Source organism: Chroicocephalus ridibundus, chromosome 9 (assembly GCF_963924245.1).
Source record: "Chroicocephalus ridibundus chromosome 9, bChrRid1.1, whole genome shotgun sequence".
Lineage (NCBI taxonomy): Eukaryota > Metazoa > Chordata > Aves > Charadriiformes > Laridae > Chroicocephalus > Chroicocephalus ridibundus.
Window position 1 is genome coordinate 23,769,622 of NC_086292.1, and position 16,111 is coordinate 23,785,732.

Consider the following 16,111-nt stretch of genomic DNA (forward strand, 5'->3'; position numbering starts at 1 on the left):
CTTGGTCTGGGGTGGGATTTTCTGTCGGACCCTGGTGGTGTGGCTGCGGTGGCCGGCTCGGAGGTAGCCCACTCCTTCGGTGCACCTGCACCGACCTCCTCCCAGTGTCCCCCCATCTCTCCCGAGAGGGGGATGGGACTTCTGGCTACATTTCAAAATGTGAAACCACAGCCTGACATCTATGGTGTCAGCTTGGTGCAAGAACCACTTTAGAGACTCCGATTTTAATTAACTGGAGAATAGCTTTTAACCCAGGTTGAAACTAGAGGCAGATTTGCATAACAATTGATCTAAAAGCTCCGCTACCTCCCACAGCCGGAACAAGGAAACCTGTTTCTGCTCGGTTTTATGTTTTAAGTGCTTCTAACAATGGGGCAATTCAGTGTTTAAGTACAATTTGCAGTACAATAGCCTGCTGCAGAGAAAACCCCCTCCTGGCATTTCCTCATTTCTCAAGTTCTGCTCAGGGGCCCGAGTGCGTTTTAGTAAAAACTTTCTCCCCCCTTTGGCTTACCATTCATTCAGTTACTTGTTTAAGAGTTAAGTAGTTCCAGAAAACACTTTTAATTTTTTTTTTTCTTCTTGTGGCAGAAAAAGCCGTTAAACCCAGATTCAACTTCATGCACAGGAGAAAAATAGCTTTTATTAATGCCTTTAGCTGCAATGAGTGAAAACTCCAAGCTGTCAGCTCGAACTGCAGAAGGAGTCACGATGCTGTGCTCAGGTTTTATATTAAAAAAGGATGAGAAACCGCACGTCAACATGCCAGTGAAAAGCCCGTGAAAGTGAGAACACACAGTACATTGTTTATTAATGTTATGGTTCAGTCAAAATGTGAAAGTTGTCAAGTGGGGAGGAGAAAGTGGGGCCTGAGTTTCTATCCAGTCCGGCTTTACAGTCCCCGTTTGACTATTTTTTTTCTTCCCCTTTTTCAGCTTTCCAAGCAGGAAGCTTGGGGTCCAGCCAAATGGCTGTTTATCTGCCCCTTACACCAGCAGGTATCAGTACCTCCCCTCGCCCAGATTACCTCCACCACTGAGCAAATCTCTTCGGGCTCTTCTGTGATTTACTGCCAACCTCCTCCATCAGATCACAAAATCTGGTTTCTGGATGTGGAAAGGGACTTGCTGAGCAGGGCTGCCTGTCCAAAGAAACACGGGTTTCCTTTTTTTCTACCCAGGAGCTTCGCCTCAGTGGAGCACTGTGTGGCTGCTGTCGGGGCTCTGGCTGTCAGGCATGGTGCTGAGCCCCGGGGTGGAGCCGCGGAGCCCAGACCGTGCACGTCCCCTCCTTGGAACTGCAGCCCCTGCCCTGCGCAGCCAGACATGGACCAGGGCACCCAGGTCCCACCAAGTGCCAACTGAAAGAGGGAAACTGCTGTCACTGGGTTACCCGTGACACGGAGGTGGGTTGGGACATGTTTCCTTCTTCCAGTGGTTCACCTTCCAGTGGCTGCTGCTGGCCATCTGGGATTCATGCTCGTGTATGCACAGATGTTTCCTCTCCTGCTTAATCCCGTAGCCTTGTTAATAACGAGTTTCCACTGCGTGGTCGGACAGAGGCTGAATCTGGCCCAGATTTGATGAGGGATGCAGGGAGACAGCACGCTCACGCTTCGCAGAAGCTGCTATCGCCTCTGCCAGAAACGCATCATTTCTTTATTTTTAAAGTCAATCTCTGGTTGCCATGGTTTCAGGAAGCACAGGTCTCGCATTGCTGAGAGGCTCGAGCAATAGCATGGGAGGTGTGAAGCTCCCCAGCTCTGTCGCGGGGCTGTTTTGGCCACTGGTTTCCATGTCAGCGTTGCCACCTGGGCCACCTCCAGCTGCAGGGGTGCAGGGAGTAGGGTCCTCCGACCCAGAGCTCAAGGGACGTCCTTGGCTGTAGTCATCTTTCCAAGATCCCACCTACCCCATCAGTTATGTGGGTACAGACGGGGCAGTTTACACCTTCAGAGAAAGATGACAATTTGAATTACGGAAGCCCTCCTGTGCCAAAGCTCTGCCCACAAGTTTCACCAGGATGTGTAAAATCTACCGTTAGAGCCCAAAGATTTTCCCCAGCGCTCTAGGTTTAGTGTTATAATCTTTTTTTTTCCAGCCTGTTTAGCATCCAGGCTGTCAGTCAATACATCTTGTCTCAAATAAAGGACTTTTGGCCTTCATTTATTTTACACCTGTGGGTGAAATCTTGTAGCCGTTAGAGGCAGTTCATCTGTTACGCACCCAAGGAAGAGGCAGGTACTATTAGAAATACTAACTATCACCTTTGGGGCATCCGTGAGGATTGCGAGAAGCAGCAGCGCATCCAGGTGGCTTTCAGAGGGAAGCTGGCAGCTTAGGAAATGCCCTCGGAACCACTCCTGCCTTCGCTGCCGGCCAGCACTGCGCTGATTAATCACTTTTAAAGTTCAGTGAATCCATAATCTTGCTGGGAAATGTTGAGAAAGCAAATTTGCTGCGAACAGAAGGCAGCGAGTGGGCTCTCAGGGCAGAACTTGCTCCCATTTTAAATAGGTCTTTGTTGGTGCAAAATTGTGTTCATGTAGGATCCATAAGTGCCTCTATTTTTCCTTCCCTTGGCCTTTTTCCCTTTGAGGGAAGGCAATTTGTTCAGTTTTTCATTGCTCCTACAGTTCAGTGAGCGCTTTGGAAATGCGGGATGGTTTCTTTCTCCGCTTCCCAGCAGGGACATGCCGGGGGTGGGAAGGATGGAGGACAGGAGGACTCTGCTCCTCCTCACCTGCCTGCCCTGCCTAATCCATCCTGGCCACCAGCATCACCTTTGCAAGGGAATACCCGTCCTTTGAGTGGCCCAATTTGTCGAGTGCAGGAGTGACACAAACCAGAGCTGTAGTTATGATGAACAACAGACATAAAAGGCAAGAATTTGCCCCTTTGCACTTTATTCTATGAGTAAATGGCAACACTTCAAACCCAGCGTCATTAAACTATTCAGGAAAAATGAGAGCTCACAGAAAGAGAGGTCGATTCCTGCTTCTGTGTGGACTGGAGCCACCAAAATGACTCTTTCTGTGGCATCAGCTCCTCCATCACCAGCAGAGTGAGTCCAAGAGGAAAAAATAGTCAGGGAGGCAGGAAAAAAAATATAAAAAATCCACCTCTCTTTTTTTCTTACCAAATGAAATGACCTGCACTGGGGAGTTTCCAACACTTCTAAATGGTTGACTGAAGGTCTGATTTATTTCCTGTCAGACTCTCACATGCTCCAGCGTGATGAGGACTGCCCTGTGGGTCCTGAGCCGGCGTCCCCAGCGCCCACGCATGCTCTGCCCCTGCGGGCTGCTCTGGGCCACGAGTGCCTTGCCCGTGTCCAAAAGCCCGGCTCGACAAACGCGCTGCTTCCCTCACCCCTCGGACATTCATCAGGCTTTTGAGCTTGCAACTGCTCAGGCGGTGGGTGCTGTTGTTGGGTTGTTTGGTGGTTGTTTTTAAATAACTGCTGTGTTTGCAGCTGGCGTGGGCCTCCCCATAGCTTCCAGCAAAGGCAACGCAGTGATGAGCTGTCGGTGCGGGTAACCCATGCTCCTCTCTCAGATGTTCACTGTAGCTCTGTTGCTGGTGTAAGGACACTGTCTTGCTTCTGTCGCAGGTATATGGACACAGGAGGCAAGGAGGAAAGTTTGGAAGTGGGTAGAGGTGGCTTTCGTGATGCCGGGGTGAGGCTCCTGGCAGTCTGCACTGTAGCTCTGGCCAGAGGGAAGGCAGCCAGAATGCAGCTGTATTACAGACAAAAGCCATTTCTGAAGCACTTGATGATTTTAATAGCTTTCAGTTAATGCCAGCAAATGAGGCTAAGCCAGGAAGGGCAGCCCAAAATGTGAGGCTTGATGCTTTCCTAGGGAAAGCAGCCTAGTGCCAGGCTCCAGTGGGCAACTGCGGTGCTGCAAACCAGTCAAGCTCTGCCAAAGCGCTGCCGTGGGGCTGTGCTGGCTGGTGGAGGCAGGTGTTGGGGGCAACAACAGCTTATCTGGGTGAAGAGAAAACCAACTGGCAGTGTGTCCCAGACACACAGACCTGCTGTTGCTCAAATGGGCCAGGAGGTGGGGGCCAGTCCCAGAGCCCAGCAGGTTGCCTTTGCCTTCCCACCCTCCCAAGCCCAACAGAGGTTTGTGGTGTTTAAAACGCTCCATGGTGTGACTGAATAGCCCCAGTTGTCCTGAACCTCCCATCCCCAATCTGGATAGAGCTTGTAGACAGGATAGGTCTGGATAGACCCTGCTCCTGCAGCTCCCAGCCTTCACCCGAGACTCCTGTACTGCATGGCGGGAGCAAGAGAATGTGCCTGAATTTCTCCATCAGCTTTTCATAGAATCATAGAATGATTGGAATTGGAAGGGACGTTAAAGCGCACCCAGTGCCACCCCTGTCCCTGGGCAGGCACACCTCCCACCAGACCAGGTTGCTCCAAGCCCCGTCCAACCTGGCCTTGAACCCCTCCAGGGACGGGGCAGCCACAGCTTCTCTGGGCAACCTGGGCCAGGGGCTCACCACCCTCGGAATAAGGAATTTCTTCCTCAGATCTCATCTAAATCTCCCCTCTTCCAGTTTAAAACCGCTATGCCTTGTCCTATGGCTCCCCTCCCTGATCCAGAGTCCCTCCCCGGCTTTCCTGGAGCCCCTTTGGGGACTGGAAGGGGCTGGAAGGTCTCCCCGGAGCCTTCTCTTCTCCAGGCTGAAGCCCCCAAGCTCTCTCAGCCTGTCCTCACAGCAGAGGGGCTCCAGCCCTCCCAGCATCTTCGTGGCCTCCTCTGGCCCTGCTCCAACAGCTCCGTGTCCTTCTGCTGTTGGTGCCTCAGCGCTGGAGTCAGCACTGCAGGGGGGTCTCCCCCGAGCGGAGCATTTCAAACACATTTTCAAATGTGTCTGAGCCCTGAAATCTGAAATTTGGCCAAAGGACTGTGTAGAAGCTGAAGAGCGCATATTGGTAAAAACAGCATCGCTCTCCTGCACCACACAGGGCCATGATGCTGAGAGCTGAAGAGCACATTACGGCATGCATAAAATTAGTGACACTGTGTTTTTGTTTCCTCCTTTGATTAGGAAAGCTTGTTGCAAGTGGTGTGTTTAAACAGATATTATGCAGGATGGCGATAACCAGTTTTAAGTCATTATACAAGCAGTTTAATTTGATGTTGCTCTATAAATAATCTAAGTCTATTTGCATGCATATTTTGTTGACAGGAAGATAAAAACCATAATTCCTACAAACAACATAACGATATTTTATCGGTGGCAAAAAAAGAGGGAAAAATCTGCCTTTCAAAATGCAGCGGTTCAATCATTAAAAAATAGAACTTCATCGCATCCAGTAATACTGAAAGAAAAAAAAAAAAGGAAAAAGTACACCTCCGTCCATAACCTCTGTGGAATTAGGAAAAAGACACAACCATGAACGCTGGAGAGAGTATGTTTTGCTTCATAGCTGAAAAAAATGGCTGGTGTCAGTGTTCCATGGATCAGATCATTACGTTGTTTAGAGGGTGGTACATCCTGGTCCATCGCTTAGATACGCAAAGTAAACTTGACGGGTTTTGACTATTCTTTGTAAGTCTATCACAAGCTCATAAAAGAAGAAAAGAAACAGTTTCATACTTTGGTCAAGAGAATCTTTTGAAACAGGTTTCTCTTTGTCGTAAGCCCAAATGCAAATCTCCCATCCCGCTGCTGTGACTTGTGAAGCTCGGGGCCTCGCTGCCCCAGAAGATCTGCTGCCAGAGCACACCCTGCTGCCACAGGAGGTGGCCAAATGCGCAGGGAGTGGAAATAAGAGCCTGGCTTCTACAGGTGTCAAGGAAAAATCTTTTATCTGGAAGTTCCTGGACACCTGGCTTGAGATGTCTACATCATACAGCCTCTAAAAATACCATCCCACTTGCTGCTGTTCTGTGACCAAAGCTCCGCAGATATAAATTTGTACTGAATAGGGTAAAATTAAGTTGTACTGGAAGTTCCTCGAGTGGTAAGAGCTGACAAACATGCAGATCTTTGATATTGCTGTCTGGTGCAAGAGGCACCCAAAGAATCAAGCTTCCTGGACCACCGAGTGCAGGTCAGCTCATCTATTTCTTCCCAGGCCAAACAAGAAAGAAAAGCGTAGCCTTCTTTCATATTTTTGCTTGCTCAGGTTCTTCTGAATGAAACATTTTAGTTAGCAGCTGGTGCTGACAGTTTGTGAGAGGGACTCTGCTTTTAGCGTTGGCCCATTAAATCTGTTGTTTGTTCACTATTTATTACTCCTTAAGACTTCAATTTAACAAGCAATTTCACCTGTCTCCAATAAATAAATAAAGAAATATCTTTCCCAAAGCCACATTGCCAAGTCAGGGATGTGTTGCCATTTTGTTGAGGCACAGCACTGGTAAAGAAAGTCATTGTCTCCTGGAGAACACACTTCATTCTTTTCACAGTGGGTGGTTCTTGATTATCCAACTTGAGTTTCTTAATAAAAGATGCCTGTTGTTGGAAGTAAGCTGTAATTTAGCAAACATTCTTAGCACAGAAGTTAATAACCCAACCATTTTAGAGGCAGCACTCTTCAGATTTTTACATCTCCCTTTCAGGCTCTGAGAAAGCGCAAGGTCTCTCATCAGTTCCTAAAAGACAGACCTAAACGACATTTTCTTGACTTGGACAGAAACTCCATCTGTTGTCATCTTGAACAGCTGAAAGTTTCTCCGGTCTCAAATAACTTCTCTCTGCTTTTCGACGTTCGTTTTAAAACAAGAAATTTCAATACAGAATAGGTTCCTAATAAGGAACAAAAGGAATCGAGAATGAACAGCACAGAAGTTTGAGCCAGCTCCAAACAGAGAGTTGCCCAAGCAAGGAAGTCAGCTGGAACACCAGGAGGTGAATTTTTAGCTTGTAGCTTTTGCAAGGAATGATCTTAGAAATGTGAAATTACTAAGAGTTAATCCAACTGAGAGTTTGCGTCCCAGCCAAATTATTGCTAGTCTTCCGAAAGGGAAAATCCAGATGCCCATCTTATGTGTACCCGGCACCTCTGTTTGTGTAACGCTTGGTGTGGGGCGGCAGGTGGGACTGGCACGTGTCACCGTGGCTCATGTGGGAGCCTCTGCCTTACATTCATTAAATGAGAATTTTCCAAAGAGCAGCACACGCAGAGTTGGCAGCAGGTCTGGGTAGGCTTCATGTCTTCCTGGATCAAGGACGTTCTCCCAGACTGGTAAACAGCGACGCTTTCTCTGTGCTTCACTGAACACATCTGGGTACAGAGTTATTAAGCAAATGCCCTTTGATTCATGATGGGGGATGTAAGTCGCTCTCTATGGGTTTACCAAACAGCATACTATGTAAGATGACTAATAATTTATCAACATACAGCACACATTTACTGCACATCAGGACTTAAATTAAATTGGTCCCAGATCTGAAATAAAATATGAAAAGCAAACAGATGAGAACAAAAACAGTTCTAGTGTGAGGCTTCTGATCCCATGGGCACCAAGATGGGAGATGTGAAGCACTATCCACTGCTGTCCCCATCCACCCGGGAATGTTTCACTGACCCAGGGAGCCCAGGAGGTGTCTAATCGACTCTGCTTTTTTAGCAAATGGGTAATTGATGGGTTGTTTGTAAATGACATTCTCATGGTTGGTTGGATACCCAGTGAAATCTGTCTGAAGTGATGGTTGGAGGCACCGGTGAGCTCCGGTCCGTTTGCAGAGGAGCTGCGGTAGATAGAGCAGAAGTTCACGTGGCCTCCTTGGGGATGCCCAGGCAGAAACGTCGGGAGTGGGGGCTTCTTGGACCAGTTTCACTGCTCTGGCAAGGAGAGGCTTTTTCACAGCCAGGACAGAAACCTGCTGAGCACAGGCCATCCAGCTCCCCCTGCACTGCGGCATCCCTCGCCTGGCAAGTGTTCGCACTGTTGCAACCTCTCACTTCTATCAACAGCATTTTTCACTTCCTTTCCTGCTTTTTCCAACTGCTTATCATTTGTCCTTTTTCAGGGCTTTGCTCTGTTAGGCTCTTTTCTTTTCTGTGGTGCACAAAGTTCCCTCTTATTGTTTGTGTTTGTCTTTATACCTGCAGCATTATAGCACTTGAAAGCACTGTTGTGAAATCCTGCAGTTTTCATGAATTAAATGAACAAATGGGAAAGTAAACAGATCCAGGCCTCTTGGAGCAATTGCCCGGCTTACAGCATTTCCTGGGCTTCACGGTTCACTATCTGCTGGACATGGAGAGAGTCAGGCTCCCGAGGGAGATGATGCTAGGTTTGGGAGTTTGCTGTCCTTGCAGGAGATGCCTTGAGTATCTTCCCACAGGCGTGTTGGATCTCTTTTCCTTCAAGTTCCTTACTTGGCTGCTGAACTGAATAATCCCTTCCTGGTCCTCTCTGTTCAGCCAAGGTGCTCAGGAGCATGGCAAATGGAAATCAATTTGGCTGGGGAATGGGTGCCAAGGAGCCTTTCCAAAGGAAGGGGAAATGCACGTGCAGACTCATGTTTCCCAGTTGGGGCCTCTGTGTGTCACGCAGAGACCGTGCAGGATTGTCTTCACCAGCAGCTCTGAAAGGCCTCCTTTATCCAAAACATACAGATGTCTGTGCCGTGTTGGCCTTAGCGACATTGCTGTCTGATTTCTATAACCCTTTTGTCTAGTTGTCATTCATTTATATGAATCACTAGATTTTACTATAGAAACAAGTTTGTCTTCCTTCTCCCAGATATTTTGCTATCCACCGGGAGGAAAGGCTCCAGCGTTTCTTTCGAGAACCACAAAACTAAATGGTGAAATATTCTTAAAGAGCTATGGCACTTCATTGACAAGAGGAAAAACATGTCCTTCAATTCAAACAGCTCCTGGCCCTTCTCTCTGGGCAACGTTTGTACCCTCCATGCCTACCACATGCAATCAGAATTGCAGGTCCATGCGGGAGCAGCTCTCAGTCCAGAGCTACATCCAAAGGCGTGGAAAGCAATTTGCATGGAACCTTGTGCAAGGAAGGAGTGGTGCAAAGAGGACCACTGCCCCACCAGCTGCTGACACTTGATCCTGCTTTCCTCCATCTCCGTAGCTTAGGACCTTTCTGGCTACTTCACAGACGTATTTGCGTGTTTCCAGTGGGCCCAAGCTCCAGCCCTGGCACAGCAGAGAATTAGAGACAGCAAATCCCACACCCAGCCCTTCTTTTGAGGGGACTCATGTCGGATAATGGAGGTGCATAAAGCTTCGGGGGATGGACGTCAGAACTCAGGAAGCAGCCAAAACATACAAAGGCAAAGGGAGAACCAGAATTTTGGGAACTGGGGTGATGTGGGGTACCTCTGGACAAGCACAGTGTGGGAAGGATTTGTCCCAGCTTTGAAAATAGCAGAGAGTGAAATGCAGGGACGTTGTCTCTTTACAGCACCTTCACCTCAAACCACAGTCCAAAGAGGCTTTTATGTGCTTTACCCCATCCCAGGATTTTCTGATGTTTCTAATGGCTGGTCCACACGGTAACTTTCTCGAAACTGCAGATCATCAGTGCAAATCAAGTTGGCTCAAGCTCTTTATGTCAGATGTGGACTTTTTTTGGTCAGGAAGTAGAGTCAGAGAAAGCCATAGCTTCAAATCCAGCACACAGACAGGCAAGTGACTTCTTTGCAAAATGACTAGTGAAATAATACTCATCTGCTTTAATTGTCATGCAGCTGGGTTAAGCCGTGCCTCATTATGTTACCATTAGGTGCATTAATATTTTTTTGACTGAGCTACATTAAAACTGTAGATTGATCTTGCGGCGCTGCGGAGACCATGCTGGCTTTCTAGAGTGCCTGGAAATGTTTTGCATTTTGATGTGAAAGAAGATGAAAGGAACGAGAGTCTATCAGACAGATGTCCTGTGTGGTACCGTGCCACTTGGTGTATGATGTTTTCAGAGGAGAATTTGACATGGAGCGTGGTTTGATGGAAGGAGTCCATAGCCAGAATAAGGCAGGATACAGTAACAATAAGACAAAAGATATATAAAATGAAAAGCTGCAAGTTCAAGTGACTTAAAATTTTTAATGGAAGATCTTTGATTTGTAAAAAGTCCAAAGGCTAGAAGTGAAGGCTCTGGATATCATTAATTTCAGCAGTTGTCCGTTCTCCTGCATCCGTACATCTAACATTGGCTGAAAATCTGCCTCTCCGCAATAACTATGCGTATGAGAAATGTTCCCTGTGTTGTAATTTTTTTAGATTGGGATGACCTTACTGGCTGTATTTTAGCAAACGGATCAATCAGCTTTTCCCAGGAGAGGGCAGCCTGGGTGCAGGGTAGTCCTGGGAACTGGGGGAAGCTCAGCCTTGCAGAAAGCTCAGCTCTGCCTGGTAGTTATGGAGATTAACTCAAAAAGCTGAAGTCACCTGAAGGAAAGAATGATAATTTTTAAATGCGTTGATTTGAAGAGGGAGGGCAGATTATTTGTACATTTTTTAAATATAACTTTCAGTTAGAGAAAGATACGCTTTCTCAGAGATCAGCCTGATTGCCACCATGGGGGATTTGGGACAGGCTCCTTGATTTCTGGACACCAAGATGTTTTGTTCCTGGCTCTGCTGTACGAACAGCAGTGATGAGCTCTAAGAGTACTTGTGAGTGGGTTTTATCTCTCTTGACTTAGCTAAGGGAATCCAGCAAGGACTCAGCCTGCGTTTTAATTACCGCAGCACGAAAAGCATGCGGCAGCCACCTGGTGGTTTCCGAGATGGGGCTGGTATTTGACGGGAGTCCGCGACTTGGTCCTCACTGTCATGCCCAGAGCAGCTCTCCTCTCTCGTGCTGAGGACACCGATTGTACCCTCACTTCGTCTCTGGTTTCACTAAACATCTAGAAGCACTTTGTTAGCTGTTGTTTAAGGATGTAACTAAATATGGATCTAGCCTCTCATCTTCATGCAGTGTCCCTTAAAGTGTGATTCCTCATTGCAAAAGCTCCTCTCCTGTGTGCTCTGTGCCAGCTCAGAGCATGTTTGCGGTTCCTTCTATTATGGTTGTGAACCCCAGCTCAGGTGCCTTCAGCACATTATTTAAAACATCCACTGAGTGCTCTGTTCAGTCTTGGGAGAAAAAAAGTCATCTCTTCCCCTCATAACATAATCTTTACTCCATTTTATCTTTTAAAAATTTACCTGACCAGCTGGGATCAAGGCTACAATACGTCTAACATCTCTTTCTCCTATCAAGCAAAATCAAAGCTGCTGAACTCTGCGGGGCTGGCTGCTGTTTGAAGTGCAATCACTCCTAATCATTGCAGCCTGCGGGCGATTGACTTCTGGCACTTCTGGAAGCCAGTGGCCAAAGCTGACCACAGGGCAGGCTGGAGGAGCCTGATGGAGACGAGCACCAGGTGGCTTTGGCCCTCTGGCTCAGAAAGACTTGTGGGAAAATGCAAGCAGCAGCTAATGGACTAAGGAAAGAGCTGCAAGGAACCAATTAACGAGAGCCTGCGGCACAGAGAGAAACTGGTGGTTGATGCTGGTGGGCTGGAGCAAGTAGGAGGAGACAGGGTGGAAAGGTAAGTGAGAAACAAGGGTGAAAAGAGAAGGGTGTAACAGGAGAGCCTTTCCTGGGGAGGTGAAGGGACCCAGCTCTTTCTGAGGTTGTTTGCTGTCTGTGAGTCAGCAGCTGCCTGAGATGCTGCTGGGTTTGCTTCGTACCTTTAGTTTCAGGGTGAGCTTGAAGCACCCTTGTTTTAGGGAGGAAGACCTTTCCCTGAGGCAGTAGTTGAAGCAAAACTAACTCCCCAGCTGCAAGAGCATGGCCTTTCCCTTTGCTGCCTTCTGGCATCAACTTAGGAGGGGGGGGCGGGGCAAACCTCTGCTTCTGGCCCCCCATTTCTCCAGCTCTGTGCCAGAGCCCTGCGATTTCAGAGGTTACCAGGGACCTGAAGCCCCTTCCAGAAAGAGGTGTCCGGTGTGGCGGCAGTGAAGACCTTGTGTGGTGAAACGGGCGGATTTGGCACCGCGGTGGGGGCTGGCGGTGTGCGAGAGGGACGCTGCCCAGCTGGTGCTGGAGGGCAGCCTCCTTCGTAGGAGAATTATCTCCTATTAGAACTAAGCTTCAACTTAATTATTTTAGCTACACTGGGATAATTTCAATTAGCTCTTCACATCTGATGCTATCTCTCCTGTTTTGCTTAGGCAGCATTTGCCCTGATTTTTTCACTCTTGTGCTAGAGTTTGCCATGATTAAAAGTGTCGCCTGTTTTCTATGCGCTTTGTATTTATGCTCTGCATCTCATTGTTTATCAGATTGTTCAGGATACTGAAATGGCTTATTGGAAACAGTTCCTTTTTGATTAAACCGCATCCGTGATGTGGAGGTTGGACTCATTTCTCTGCCTCTCTTATCGTGCCAGAATCAACTCTCAGCCAGGCGCATCCTCTCAGATGATTACAAACGTTCTTTGAAAGTCTTGTCCCCCCCTCCATGGTAGTCGCTTAGCAACTGCATCCCTGTCATGCCACGCGTGTGACGGAGCTAATGTGCAGGCAATACCTCTTAATTTGGGCGAAAAAGCGTGCTTTGAATAGGAAGAAGGTTAAATGGAGAAAATAAGCTCTGTGAGCCTTGGTGGAAGTCACTTGTTCCCCCAGGGTAAGGCATTTAAAAACTTCACCCAAAAATCCTTGCTGGGGCTTAGGTTCTCTTGTGCGGGTGGTGGGGGAGTGGCCTGCTCTTGGCTGGGTCACAGTCCCAGAAGGGCCTCGTGGATCTGTTCTGTGTTCAGGGATGGGGCTGATGACTCCCCATGCTCTGGTTTGTCCTGGGGAGCAGCCTGTTAGGGGTACGAAGTTTAGAAGGAAAAAAAAATAAAATATTGTATTTTGTTTCCCTTCCCACACCATCTACAACTTTGGGATGGCTGTACCTCCTCTCTTTTATCTTCCTTCTTCTCTCCCCTCATTTTTTAATTTATTTCAATTTCTAGGATGGTGTGTGAGGGTCTCATTTTTTTATTTTATTTTTATTTTATTTAAATATGCATTAGCTGTGTAATTACACGATTTAAGCCACTCTGCCGTCCCTGTCCTGCTTTGAGGGTCCAGTTGTTACACAGATGGCTATGGCTTCTTTAACCCACAAAAGTAAAGGATCTGCTTTGACCTTTCCTCAAGGACAGGAGCTCTGCCTGCATTGGGCTGGATACCTCTGCTCCCTCACAGTTATTCACTGTTGGTTTTAGCCTAACCAGTCTCCCCAGTGACTGGAAATGTCAGAGAGGTGTGACAGTTTGATCTGAAGGATTGTCTCTGCTCAATATCAAAGTAAACTTGTGGTTGACTTGTAATAATTAAAACCAGCTCAGCTAATCGATACGTCTCAGTTTAGCTATCTCTTGCTCAAGTTCAGACTTTCTCTTTAATTAAACTTGCTTCAGTGACCTTTTATTCTTCTGCTTGCATCAATAATGCCATCTGTTTGCATATATTAATGCAATAGGAAGGATGCACTCAAGCCAGCTGCATGGGAAATCTTGATTAAACAATTTTATGAGGAAAAGGCTGATTTGCCAGGAAGGCTCTCTTTTTTTCAAGAGAAAGACAGACTCAGCTAGGAGAAACTAGTTCAACTCCTTCACGGGAACTGGAAGGGTGTTGGCGGTGAGTGTCTTGACTCCTGGTACTGTGGAATACTGTATGGTTCCACAGGGTCTTGCTTTGTTTGCTCCACAACTAGATGCTCATTTGTTATGGAGTCAGCAGGGATCCCCATTTACTATAAATCTTCTAGCTATGCAGAATCTAAGACCCCATATGGTTAAAGCTCAGCAGGTCCATATCCAAAACCATGGAGTAGTTTCAGTACCACATGGAAGGTGATCTACCAGCTCACCAATCTGCTCTGACGTGTCCCTTCTCTTCTGACGCTTCTAGGAACAGCCCACACTTGCAGACTGGGAATTTACCATTTCTTAATTCTTTGCCCTGTGTGAAACTGGACCAACCAGAAACCCCTTTGCTGTGACCGTAGTAAATGTACGTGTTAAATGCTTCCATGGTAAGAAGCTGAGTAATACAGATGACATTTCATCTGGGCCTGGATTTGCAGCCTCTGTTGGTCCGTGCCATCCTGAGATCTCTTGGCATTACAGAGACATCCATTTGGCTGTTTTATTTCCTCTCCCCGGTAAACGCAGGCTAATCTTTCTTGAATGCACTGCTTGAGAATTTCTAATAGAAATAAGTCTGCTTCATGTGAGCCAGCACAAAAATCTCAGTCCTACATCGTGACACACTAATGTGGATATGAGAGTTCAGAGGGTGTTAACAGAGCCAGCGGGGGCTTTGGGCAGGGCTTAGCGCCAGCCAGCCCAGCGCTGGATGGTGTTCTTAGCTTGTGGGCAAGTTCATCACACTGTGATTCATCCTGAAACGGGGAAAAGAGCTGACCTTTTAAATCACAAGAGGGTGGACAGCTTCAAATTGTTTAAAATCACTGTTGCATAGACAGTGCGTGAAACCACACGAATGCACTCGCTTTATCCATCCCCTGCCAATCCGTTCCCTGGCCCTTTGGCACTAAAGGTCACTGGGTACTCTGCAACACTTATCAAAATCTTACTACATGATGTGTGTCTTCCAATCAGCTCCTCTGTCATCGCAAAGCCCAATAAAGGGAGGCTGCCCGGGAGCTGCTTATCGTTTCTCTGTGCCATCTGTGCCCTGGTGGCAGGAGCGGAGCTGTGCACGGGCCTCTGGGCTGCTGGGCAGCAAGGCTCTCCTCTGGAGGCACCGGGGTTTCAAAAGCCGATTCTGTCCCATGCTGGGACAAAATGAGAAATACACTGACATTTTTGAGAGTGGGGGAGAGAGGCTCCAGAATGGCCAAACGGCTGGTGAGTGGGATTTGCACCCAAAATGAGCATCGTCTGTCGGCTCCTCTGAGCAGGATGCTTCTGTTTGGGGTGAAGTGGGACGTGGAGCTTCTCTCTTCCTGCCTTTCCTCTGCTCCTGCCCCCCTGCATTACAACAACTACCCAAGGTCGACTGAAAAGACCCTATTCCAGAGGCTTAATTGCAAAGACGATGATTTTAATGCATTTTTCGATGAGGTGGGGGTGGCACACAGGATGTCTTGTCTGCTGAAGGCTGTCCTGTTCTGCCTACCCCTGACCTGCTGTCCAAGATCTCCCAGTCCTCCTATTTTTAGATGCTCTTCAACGCTCCATTATGTGGTTTCCTTGCTGATTGTCAGAACTGGAGTGGCTGCAGGTACTGACTGTCAGGGGCCGGAGTTCGTGCTGTGTCACAAAATGACTGGCTCTACACCTACAGAGTCACAAGAACTGTTTAGGAGGTTGCTGGTATGGGATGGTTTATTTGGTATTTTTCCTGAGCGTGCTTGCCATGCTTGGCTCAATGTCGAGGTTGGAAGGAAGGGTCTGCCCTGCCTGGCTCTTCCCCAGCTGCAGGCATGAGGACATCTGCCTGGCTCTTCCCCGGCAGCATCCCATGCTGAGATGGGAACAGGGATGAGAGTCCCCATCCCCTGACGTCAGTAACTTGCAGGTCTCTCCTGACGCTGCCCGTACACCTTTTGAAGCTTCCCTAATGCATTTTCTGATATTATCACTCCCTCTTCAAGGGGATCCAGCCAGACCGCGTGTTTTCTGCAAGCAAGGGCAGCATGGTTGTGTTAGGTCCCTCTATGATTTTTTTTTTTGTTGTTGTTGCCTGTCAAGGCTTTCTTCTACTTTCTTCCTTGTTTTCTTAGCTCTTGAAAGCTTCAGTTCTGGTTTTCGCTCTTTCTTTTTTTTTTTCACCCCCTTTTTTTTAGTTATTTATTTTTTTTTAACTGGATGTTTCCCCTGTTCTCAGGGTTTGGCCTTAGGTTTTAAGGCCTCAGCCAAGGTGAGGCTGCACAGTGCTATGAAGTCAGGGGACTTCTTGCAGGTTTGGATCTAAAGCTGAGTATTAGAGAAGAAAGTTCCTGATTTTTTTTTTTTCTTCTGCCTGTATTTCTAAGCGCCACAAGCCTTAGACAAAAATAGCTAATTTCAGAGTGGTCATACTGTGTTTACATTATGCTGAACTACAAAGTGACTTGGGTTTGGCCAGGGGCAGGGTGAGAAAGGAAAAAGAAAGT